At 41.2% G+C, this 10,374-nt stretch overlaps 1 long non-coding RNA gene across 1 annotated transcript; it reads right to left on the bottom strand.

Moving 5' to 3' along the window:
- Positions 1-693: 693 nt before the first annotated feature.
- On the bottom strand, positions 694-10,038 carry LOC140730087 (uncharacterized). Its single transcript, XR_012099510.1, has 3 exons — positions 9,938-10,038; positions 5,348-5,405; positions 694-890 (listed from the first exon to the last, which is right to left on the bottom strand). It is a non-coding gene; the product is annotated as an uncharacterized lncRNA (long non-coding RNA).
- Between the last annotated feature and the right edge of the window lie 336 nt (positions 10,039-10,374).

The raw sequence follows: 10,374 nt of genomic DNA on the forward strand, positions 1-10,374 counted from the left end.
CTGATGTCACAAATTATGCAGTAGATAGTAGCAGTTGTGAATAGGGTTATAGAGCAACAGAAATGTATTGAAGAGTGTGAGCTGCTGAGTGTGATTCAGAAATATTAAGGAGTAACATTTCAAATGGTTCTATTTCAATATCAGAGGATGTATAAAGTACACAACCTGAAATTCTTACTCTTCACAGACACCCATGAAAAGAGAATTCCAAAGAATGAACAACAGTAAAAACATTAGAACCCCAAAGATCCCTCCCCACTCTATGCACAGCAGCAACAAAACATTAACCTCCCACTCCCCTCCACCCAGTCAGCAGAAAGTGTCAGTGCCCACCACATACCAATCTAGCAATAGCTAAGCCTCTAATGAGAGACCATGCTCTTCAGTGAATAAAAACTATTATTTAACTGACAGTTCGACATGCCACAGGCTCTTTCTTTCTCTCACTAACAAAGGACAGAGAGATGTCATCCATTTCACAGCGAAAGGGGAGACTGACAAACAGTCACTCTTATGATGTTACAATTTGCCACGTAGCTTTTTATTCTGAGATTCTTCGACTCGAGAATCAGCAGCAAGTTCTCCCCACCATCAAGAGAAAGAGAGAGAGAGGAGAGAGGAAGCAATCACTCGAATACAGAGACCTCCTTCAGCTGCATCCACTGCCATGAAATTCTGATGTTGCTTCTCCTATGCGCTTCAGTTGGCAACACCGGCCTGGAATCAGTGATCCACAGGGCTGCACCCGAGCTGTGCCACCTTCCAGGACATTCTTGGATATGTCAAAAAATGGCCAGTCAGTGAGCTCTGGAAGCAGGAACTCATCTGCCATGAAAAACCACAGTTTGAGTGCAGCTGCAGATCACGGACTTCGACAAAACCTCAGCCACCTTCAAAAGGGAAAAAAGAGACATGAAAGAGAGGAATTTAAGTTGTTTCCACAGATGAGTTTGAAGAAGCCGTCATTTGGCACCTTCTTAGCTCTTCCTCTATTTGTTCAGGAAATGGAAAAATTCATGACAGAATCAGTGATACAGTGTTCTGAAACTCAGTGTTTTTACCTGCTGTTCCTTGATGGGAGGTGAAGATTACAGGAAAAGTCATGTTTTATTGGTTCAATAATCAAATTTGACAATGCTGAGAAAAATCAGAAAGAGCAGAAAAAAACCTCAGAAGATCAGACAGCATCTGTGGAGAGAGAAACAGTTTATGTTTCAGGCTGAAGAATCAAACAAGGTGCTGGAGGAACATGGCAAATCAGACAGTATCTGTGGAGAGGAGTTTAAAAACGGCATTTTCAGTTGAGACCTTTCATCTGGGGTTGACGACCTGATCAGCTGAAATTTTCTAGCATTTTCTGATTTTATTTTATTTCCAGCGTTTTATTTTGTTGCTTTCATCTATTGCTAAATTCACTGCCATTCTCTCCCATGAGGGCCAACTTTGAAAAGTTCTCTTCTCTCCAGCAAGATTTTTGTCTATCCGCTTTGTCTTTTTCACCCAGTGTGTTCTATATCCCATGACGTTAATTGATTCTCTTTCTGCAAACACTCTCTGAACTGAGTTTTCCCAGCATTTTGTGCTTTTGTTTTAGATTTCCAACATTTTCAGCATGTTTAACTTTCATTCTAACAGTGGCTTCCTGACTGCCTGTTAAGAGTTGTATAATGTATACATACTTTAATAATAAATGTAATTTAAACTTTAAATATAGTTATGCACAAGCATTTTCTATTAAGGGAAGAACCTTTCAAGAGAACATGATATTAGACTTGAGAGATCGGACTACTATTGAGATATATAGGGTAGTGGAATAACGTAATGTAACCAAAGAGGGCATTTGAGTTGAATAAGCTAAATGGGATTGGAAAGTGTTTTATGACAGTGAAAGGACTAAGATATCACAATGAGTTAACTTTCAAAGCTTTTATGAAGAGGCAAGCTTGCTTTGTATTAATAGTTTTGAAAGTCAACTCACCATGATATCTCAGTACCCTCACCTTCTTTGTATAGAACCTGTAGAAGTCATTGTATCATAGAGAGATACAGAACAGAAACAAGACCATAAACCCATCAAATTATATCTTTTCCAATGAGATCAAAGTTACGCCTTTCCCTTTCTTTCTTAGTGCTCCCTTAGAAAACTGTTTTACAAATACTGTTAGGTTTTGTTAAAACTATTTAATATTAATAGGATACGTTAAAATCGTAATCAAATATTCTGCAAGCACAGGAAATTCAAAATAAACACAGAGAATGCAGGAAAATGTTTCTTGTTCAAACAATGTTTCTGGAAAGAAAGAGAGTTAATGTTTTAGGTCCAGTACTCTTCAGGGCAAATGGAACACACTGGGTAATAAAAGGCAAAATAGATAGGCAGAAATGTAGCTGAGAGAAGAGGAAAGTGTTCAAGGTTAGCATTCTTGGGAGAGATGGCAGTGAAAATAGCAGGAAAAACAAATGTTTGAAAATTGAAGTAGAAAGAGAAAATGCTGCTAGGAAATCTCAGCTGATCAGGTCTTCAACACTGCATGAAGGTTATTTAGCGATAGGTTCTTCTGGCCATTGAGCCATGCTATCCCAGCAGCCCCAAAATCCAGGTTAACTCTGATCTTAATCCTGGGATAATTTACAATGACCAATTAACCTACCCGGTACGTTTTTGGACTGTGGGAGGAAGCTGGACCACCAAGGAAGAACACCCACAGGGAGGACATACAGAGATTCCTTACAGAAATTTTCTGGAATTGAACTCCAAACTCTGGAATGCCCTGAGCTGGAATGGCATCATGCTAGCCACTACTCTACCGTGGCATCCAATAGGTTGAATGTCCGTTCCCTTCCACAGAGGCTGCCTGGCCTACTGAATTTCTTCAACATCTTCAGCATTGTGATGAATAAAGACTTTTTATGATCACTGATTAGGGTTCAATTACCACCCCTGTCCGTAAGGAGTTTATGCATTCTCTCTGTGACCGCATGAGTTTCCTTTGATTTTTCCAGTTTTCTCCCACTTACCAAAGATATAGTGTTAGTATTAGTGAATTGTGGGAGTGGTATACTGGCACCAGAAGCATGGTGACATGTCTGGACTGCCCAGAACAATCCTTGCTAACTTGACTTGACATAAATGACATATTTCACAGTTATGTCTCAAAGTTCTGATGTACCTTTTACAAATAAATCTCATCTTTATATCTCAGCTTCCGTCTCTAGTCACTCAGTTGTAGTCACAGATCTATTTTTCCTTGAAATGTTGCATATCAACTCTTATTTAATTTTCAGCCCTGTAATTTGCTGCAGAGAAACAATTCATGAAGGTGCTCCCAAAAGAAGCAATACTTAACTGCCGACTGTTCCACTGCTGGTTTTTAGGGCATTAATGAAGGTCCTCCACCTTTGCCTATCCTTCACCATCTTCTCTACTGTGCCCCAGGTGTGGCTGAGTATCCTTAGTCACACACAGATACCGAAGGATTCTTCATTGCTCTTTCTGTAGCTCTTTTTGTTTGATCAGTCAGGGTTGTTAGCCCTAAGCTGAACTTCTGAACCTGGAGGACTGCTGGACCACTCTTTGTCTGGCCTCTACCTTTTGATCTGTCTGGCATGGGTGACCCTACTATGAGTCAAAGCACAAGGCCCTAACTGCAGCCAACATAGCTCTCCGGATCATTGAGGCATGGAAGCCTCCGAACCACAACAGGATTGTGGTCATCTTGAAGGAAAAGAAGCAGGCCCCATTCTAAACACCAATATTGTTCAGGCTTGAAGTGCTCGCCATGGTCATATAAGATGCTAGCACCAAAATATCATTAATACCTTAGCACAGGTTTGTCAACACATTGTTGAAATAAAGAAAATGGGGAGAAATTGACACTTGAATTTATATAACATTTCAGCACAATCCCCCGAAATGACCCAACATTTTTTGAATTTAATGCAGGCTTCCAACATGTACAGTTTCAATTATTTGTTGGAAACAACATGCAGATTTCCATAATCTGCAAGGCATTTTTTTTGGAGTTTGACAAAGTTTTCACTCAAGTCTAAACCATATCTTCAGTGCTAAGTATGTCTGTGCTTTATGATCTAGAAGTCTCTGTCATACTTGATCCTTCGGACTTATAACTGCCATGCTTGCATTCCCCATTATTGTAACCTGCTCCAAACCTATCACCTTCTGCCAGAAATGCTCCATTACTGCAGTTCCACCCCATGGTTTTCACACTTTTCTTTGCTTCACTGTGTTAGCTAGGTTAAAATCAGGGCAGTCTCCTCCACATTCCTTTAACTCCCTGACCTTTTGGAACATACATCAATTCTCAAGTCTTTGATCACCATCCAAATTGTTTTTTCTTGGACTCAGTACCTGTATTTATTTACACCATTGTGCCAAAACCTTGGTACAATTCTCAAAAGAACACAATTTGCTGCAGCTTGCCAAAAAGTGTTAGTCAGGAATATACTGATTGTATAATTGTCTGGGCAAGATTGCTAATTTGTGCATAGCAAGATCAGACATAGAGTAGTGAGATGAATGAGCTGGCACAAGGCAAGCGAACAGAGCTATAAAATAATTGATTAGGTTGTTGATCGAGAAGCTACTCCTGGCAGTTTAGAAATATTACAGAAAAAAGTAATATCAAGAAGACAAATTAACAAAACAGGAACTGGGTATGCAAGTGAAATCTCAAGCAAAAAAATTATCAGTGGAGTTAGAAATTTGTAATGGGTGAAGTTGACAGACTCAAACAATTCAAGGGTGCAGGAGATATGGAAATAAGTGTATAAGCACAACCAAGTAGCTTAAGCCTAATTTAGAATCATAAAATAGACAACATGAATAAACCACACAGAATACTACGTAGTAAGTCACAAAGGTTTCCATAATGATTTCAGGGCTCAGAATTCTTAGTCACCACTTGACAGCTGCTGTGGTTGGGGCACTTTGAATTCTGACTCACTCATGAAACTACAGTTGAGTCCCAGGCGCCGATCCCAGTTTCCTATCTAGGCAAAGCTAACTAACCCAGGGAAGTTACCCCAATAAATATGAGTTCCACAAGTGTAGAGACACACAGAGACAGACAAATTCCCTGATCTTTTGTTTTCATACCATTAACTCAGCCTAGTTCCCTTCATTCAAAAAACACATGTTCATCAAACTCTTATAAGTTAGTTAGACACTTTAATGGCCACTCCTCATTCATTAATCCATCAATTGTTTGGACTTAACTTTCCTTTAGACTTACTAGGACATTAATATGACATATAAGCAATACGCTTGAATTTAAAAAAATCCATCAAATCAGTTTGATAGACACTAAGAAAGAATCCATAAACTTACCTTTTAAAGTGACCATTAGACATTTAGTTATTAACAGGCATTCCCATGTTAACGGTGCCTGAAATTATGAAAGAGTACAGCTGCTATCAGCAAACATTAGACATTAACAAACCTACAATATTTACCTTCTACTTCTGACATGCTGCAAGCTCAGAAAATGTTATATTGTCATTTTGAACTGTTCAGACATTCATTCAATATTTTACAAAATTTAATATAATACAAACTGAGATTTAGCAAAGTTGAATATAATGTCAGAAGCACATACAAGCATTTCACAGAGGTTAAAATGTTAGTTACAGAGTTCTTTTTTTCCTTCTTATTTGGCAATCTGGAATTAGGAGGATTCAGAATGAGCAATGGGCCAGTTAGAGTAGACATTAGGAAATAATTTTTCATGAGGAGGAGTATAAATATTTAGGAGTCTATGCCTTGGAGGCTTTTGAATGTTTAGTATGAACTTGGTGAACAAAATCAGTAAATCCAGCACTCTGTAACTGAGTGTTGGACTTGCAAACCAACAGCCCACAGATAGTCATGATGCACAACTGCTCCTCTTTCCCCACCATTCTCATCACAGGCATGTGTGCTGAGCCCATTGCTCTACACTCTGCTCACATATGACTGCCTGGCCAAGCACAGAGTAATCACGTTGTCAATTTTGTTGATGACACGACAGTGGTGTGATTCATCACTAACGACAATGAGATGGCCTACACGAAGGGGGTGGAATAGCTCGAAACCTGGTGCCAGGCAAAAACCTCTTCCTCAATGTCACCAAGTCAAAGCTGATGGTTATTAACTTCAGGTGAATATGCTTAACTCACACACCTCTTTACATCAGCATCGCAGCAGTGGATCTGCAAGCAGTTTCAAGCTCCTGAGAATGAACACCGTACACAACCTCTCATAGTCCCTGAATCACAGTCAAGAAGGCTCACCAATCCCTCTACTTTCTGAGAAGGCTGAAGAGTGCTAAACTATGCACATCAAAACTCACAACTTTCTACAGATGTGCAGTAGAGAACATCCAAAAAAGTTGCATTACTGCATGGTACAGAAACTGCACTGCAGTAGACAGAAAGGCTCAACAACGGATGGTACAACTGCCCAAAGCATCACCGACACCAGCATTGCCACCATCAAGGACATATATCTAGAAAGGTGCCAAGAAAAGACCAACAATATGATGAACATTCCAACCCACCCTACTTGTGGATTACTTGTCCCACTCCCATCAGAGAGGAGGATACGAAGCTTCCACAGCAGGAGCACCAGACTCAAAAACTGTTACTTTGCCCAAGAAGTAAGGCTGATCAACAGTTCCACCTACTAACCACCCCACCACCACTCCTTTATCATTTCCTGTCAGAATCACCCTATGTACAGAAACTCCTGTGCCTAGTGCCACTTTATGGACATTCTCTCTCTCTCTCTCTCTCTCTCTCTCTCTCTCTCTCTCTATATATATATATATATATATATATATATATATGTGTGTGTGTGTGTGTGTCTGTCTGTCTATATATATAAACTATCTAATGTATATATGTAATTTATTATGTTTATTTTAAATTATTGTGTTCTTTATGTTATTGTGCTTTTTTTTTTGTGCTGCATCAGATCCAGAGTAACAATTATTTCATTCTCCTTTACACTTAGGTACTGGAAATGAGATAAGACAAACTTGAATCTTGTTGGATATATTTGAGTCAGTAGGTGAGTAGGGAAATAAGGGAATCAAAGACATATAGACCAAGAGGTTAAGTGGAGACAGATCTAACAGAATTTATGATCGACTGAGATGGTACAGCAGGCTCAAGGGACTCAGTAGTCTGCTTCAGAAAAAAGCAAAAGTTAAAACTTAGTTAATTGATATCACCAAAGATCTTAAAACTTGTTTCTTACTTGGACGAAGAATCTTCCCATGAGATTATCTGTCGGGGTCCGGTCCGGAGCCCGCACTCCGGGTCTTGATCCGGTCCGTGGGCTCCGAGCTCCCGGTCCTGCAGTTGTCCCTCCCGTCACCCGTGAACTAGTTAGGACCCATCTGGCTCAAGGAGGCACTTATTGAGTGACTTATTGAGCTGCAGGTGTTTATAAGGGGCCTTGGGACTGGGACCAGGTGGGTGGTCGTTTTGTTCTGCACCGAAGCTGGTTTAACCTGCTCTATATACCTGGTTTGTTTGCTCTGAGTCCTGCCCTTTGCCTGTTCTGCAACCAGTTCTGTGTTCTGCTCTGCAATCCACTCTGTACCTGTTTTACCCGGTTAGTCATGCTTTTCCTGCTCCTCTCGGGTGCGCTGGTCCCGCTGTTCCGTCTTATTCGTCTTGCCCGCGCTTTCAGTTGCCTTTACCAATGTACCCGGTGGATCACGGTAGTTCTGCTGCTCACCCTGGATCCAGCTTCCTCCTGATAACTTGCCTCCATCGGGCAGGTCCAGCTGGACTGCCACTGGCCAGCGGGGGTTCTGCCCCTTCCTACCCGTTGCCTCCGTCGGGCAGGTCCGGCCGGACTGCCACTGCCTGGTGGAGGTTCTGCCCCTTCCACCTATTGCTCCCTAAGGGTTGTGCCCTGCACCTGCCCAGGTGTCCACGACTGGCCCAGGCCTCTGTGTTTCTGCCTGGGAGGTGGCCCTGCCTGGGATCCATGTGGCCTGCCATGAGGAAACCTCCTGCCTGCCTCGTCTGAACTGTGGGATCTGCCTGCCTGCCTCAACCTGTGGGATCCATCTGCCTGCCCCATTGGGATCCAGCCCCACCTGCATTAACCCTTAAATGCCATGGCATCCCCATCCTATCCTAGCCCTAGTACTTCAGTGCCAGCGTCCTGCGTTTGGTTCCATTCCTGTCCCCGTTCCTGACATTATCGACTTGTTATCTCACTTTATTTTGATTAAGCCATGTGATTCTGCTTTACGGATAGGGAGAAGTCAATTTAGCCTACAACTAGGAACAGAATAAAATCACTTTCTATTAAATGGGAAGTAAATCAGCGAAGCAGCTCAGATGTGCTTTAACACATGTTGATGTGAATTAGAGTATTAACACTATCAACATCAAGTTGACTGTGTGGTTAAGAAGGCATATGGTGAATTGGCCTTCATCAACTGTGGGAATGAGTTCAAAAGCTGAGAGGTAATGTTACAGCTATATAGGACCCTGGTCAGACCCCACTTGGTGTACTGTACTCAGTTCTGGGCACCTTACTATAGGAAGGATGTGCATACTATAGAAAGGGTGCAAATAAGATTTACAACAATGTTGGCCTGGATTGGGGAGCATGCCTTATGAGAATAGGTTGAGTGAACTTAGCCTTTCTCCCTTGGAGCAATGGAGGATGAAAGGTGACCTGATAGAGGTATATAAGATGATGAGAGGCAATGATTGTGTGGATAGTCAGCTTTTTCCCAGGGCTGAAATGGCTAACATGAGAGGGCACGGTTTTAAGGTGCTTGGAAGTAGGTACAGAGGAGATGTCAGGAGTAAATTTTTTTATGCAGAGAATGGTGAGTGCATGGAATGGGCTGCTGGCAGTGGTGGTGGAGGCGAATACGATAGGGTCTTTTAAGAAGCTCTTTGATAGGTACATGGAGCTTAGGAAAATAGAAGGCTATGGGTAACCTAGGAAATTTCTAAAGTAAGTACATATTCGGCACAGCATTGTGGGCCAAAGGGCCTGTAAAGTGCTGTAGGTTTTCTGTGTTTCTCTATTTCTAACATTAGTATTAATATTATCACCATCAATGTAGCATATTAACTGGGTGTGCAATTCAGTTCAAAAAGGGACAAAGTGTTATTTGTACACCAAATGCAAAGATGAATGCTGTAAGAGAAGATGGATATATGTTATACAAGCAGCAAATTAAGTCAGATCTGTGTTACCAATGCAGTAAACAGAAGGACACTCCACAGTGAAAGACACCATAGACACAACACAGCTTCTGATCAGAAGTGTAGAGTTGGCAATCATGCAGAACAATGATATCATAATCCAGCCAAATTAATCCATTGCTTGTGACATTAAAATTTCTGAATCTATTGCAAAGTTTATATAGATGGTTGGCTCTGACATAGTCCTGAGAACTGCATTGATTTTGGCTTCCCAGCAGAGTTACTCAAGTATGCTAGTGGTGGAATTATCTATCTATATATATCCTGTATACAAAAAGAACAGACTAAGTATAACCAGGCCAATCAGTGCCCTACTAACTGCCTCCCAGTTATCAACAAAATGGAATCTATTAGCCACCACATGATCATCAATAATCTTACCCTCCACCTTTTTTGGAATTTGACTTCTGTAGTTGCAATCAGCCAGTTTCTTGGCCTAGATACATATATGGATTTAGGTCTAGAACGCCAGACTAAATCAGAAGATGACCTTGGCCATGCAATTGATTGTCACAACCACAGAATCTGCTGTGGTGTCTGCACACACAAGCAGGCAGGCTGACAACAGGTTCTACAATTTGAGTACATGTTCCAGCTAATTACTGTTTCATTATTGTGGTATTTAACTCACTTCTTTTCATTCTGGTCATATCAAGACTTGACCAACAACACAGCCATGCTTAGGCTCCCAGCTTACCTTCATCCTTGTCTGGGAAAGAGGGCCACCATTTCGACAGGCACTGTAAAGGAGCAGTATTCATTTAGTATTTAGTAATTGCTTGCAGCCACACTGTTGGCATTTAACTTTCAGTTTGACGGTTTTAGTTAATGGCCCTGTTGGCCAAGCATTTATTGTTTTTCTTTTGCTTTAAATTCTGCAACAGTTCTCATTAAAGTCAGTGAACTGTTGACCCGCTTTAGTTTCTCTCTCTCTCTGCACTGCATTTGGGCCATAGCTGAATGTTTTGATAATGGATAGCGCCTGGTATTAAGAAGCTGTATCAAAGCTGGAATCAATTCTTTAACAGAAAAAGTTTCACGTGGCTCGGGTGATCAAGTGTATAGCCACGATAACCTTGCATTCCTGCAGGAGTTTCTTTGGGAAATATTCACCGTCCGTCATCAGAGAAAGCC

Source organism: Hemitrygon akajei, chromosome 7, assembly GCF_048418815.1.
Source record: "Hemitrygon akajei chromosome 7, sHemAka1.3, whole genome shotgun sequence".
Classification (NCBI taxonomy): Eukaryota; Metazoa; Chordata; class Chondrichthyes; order Myliobatiformes; family Dasyatidae; genus Hemitrygon; species Hemitrygon akajei.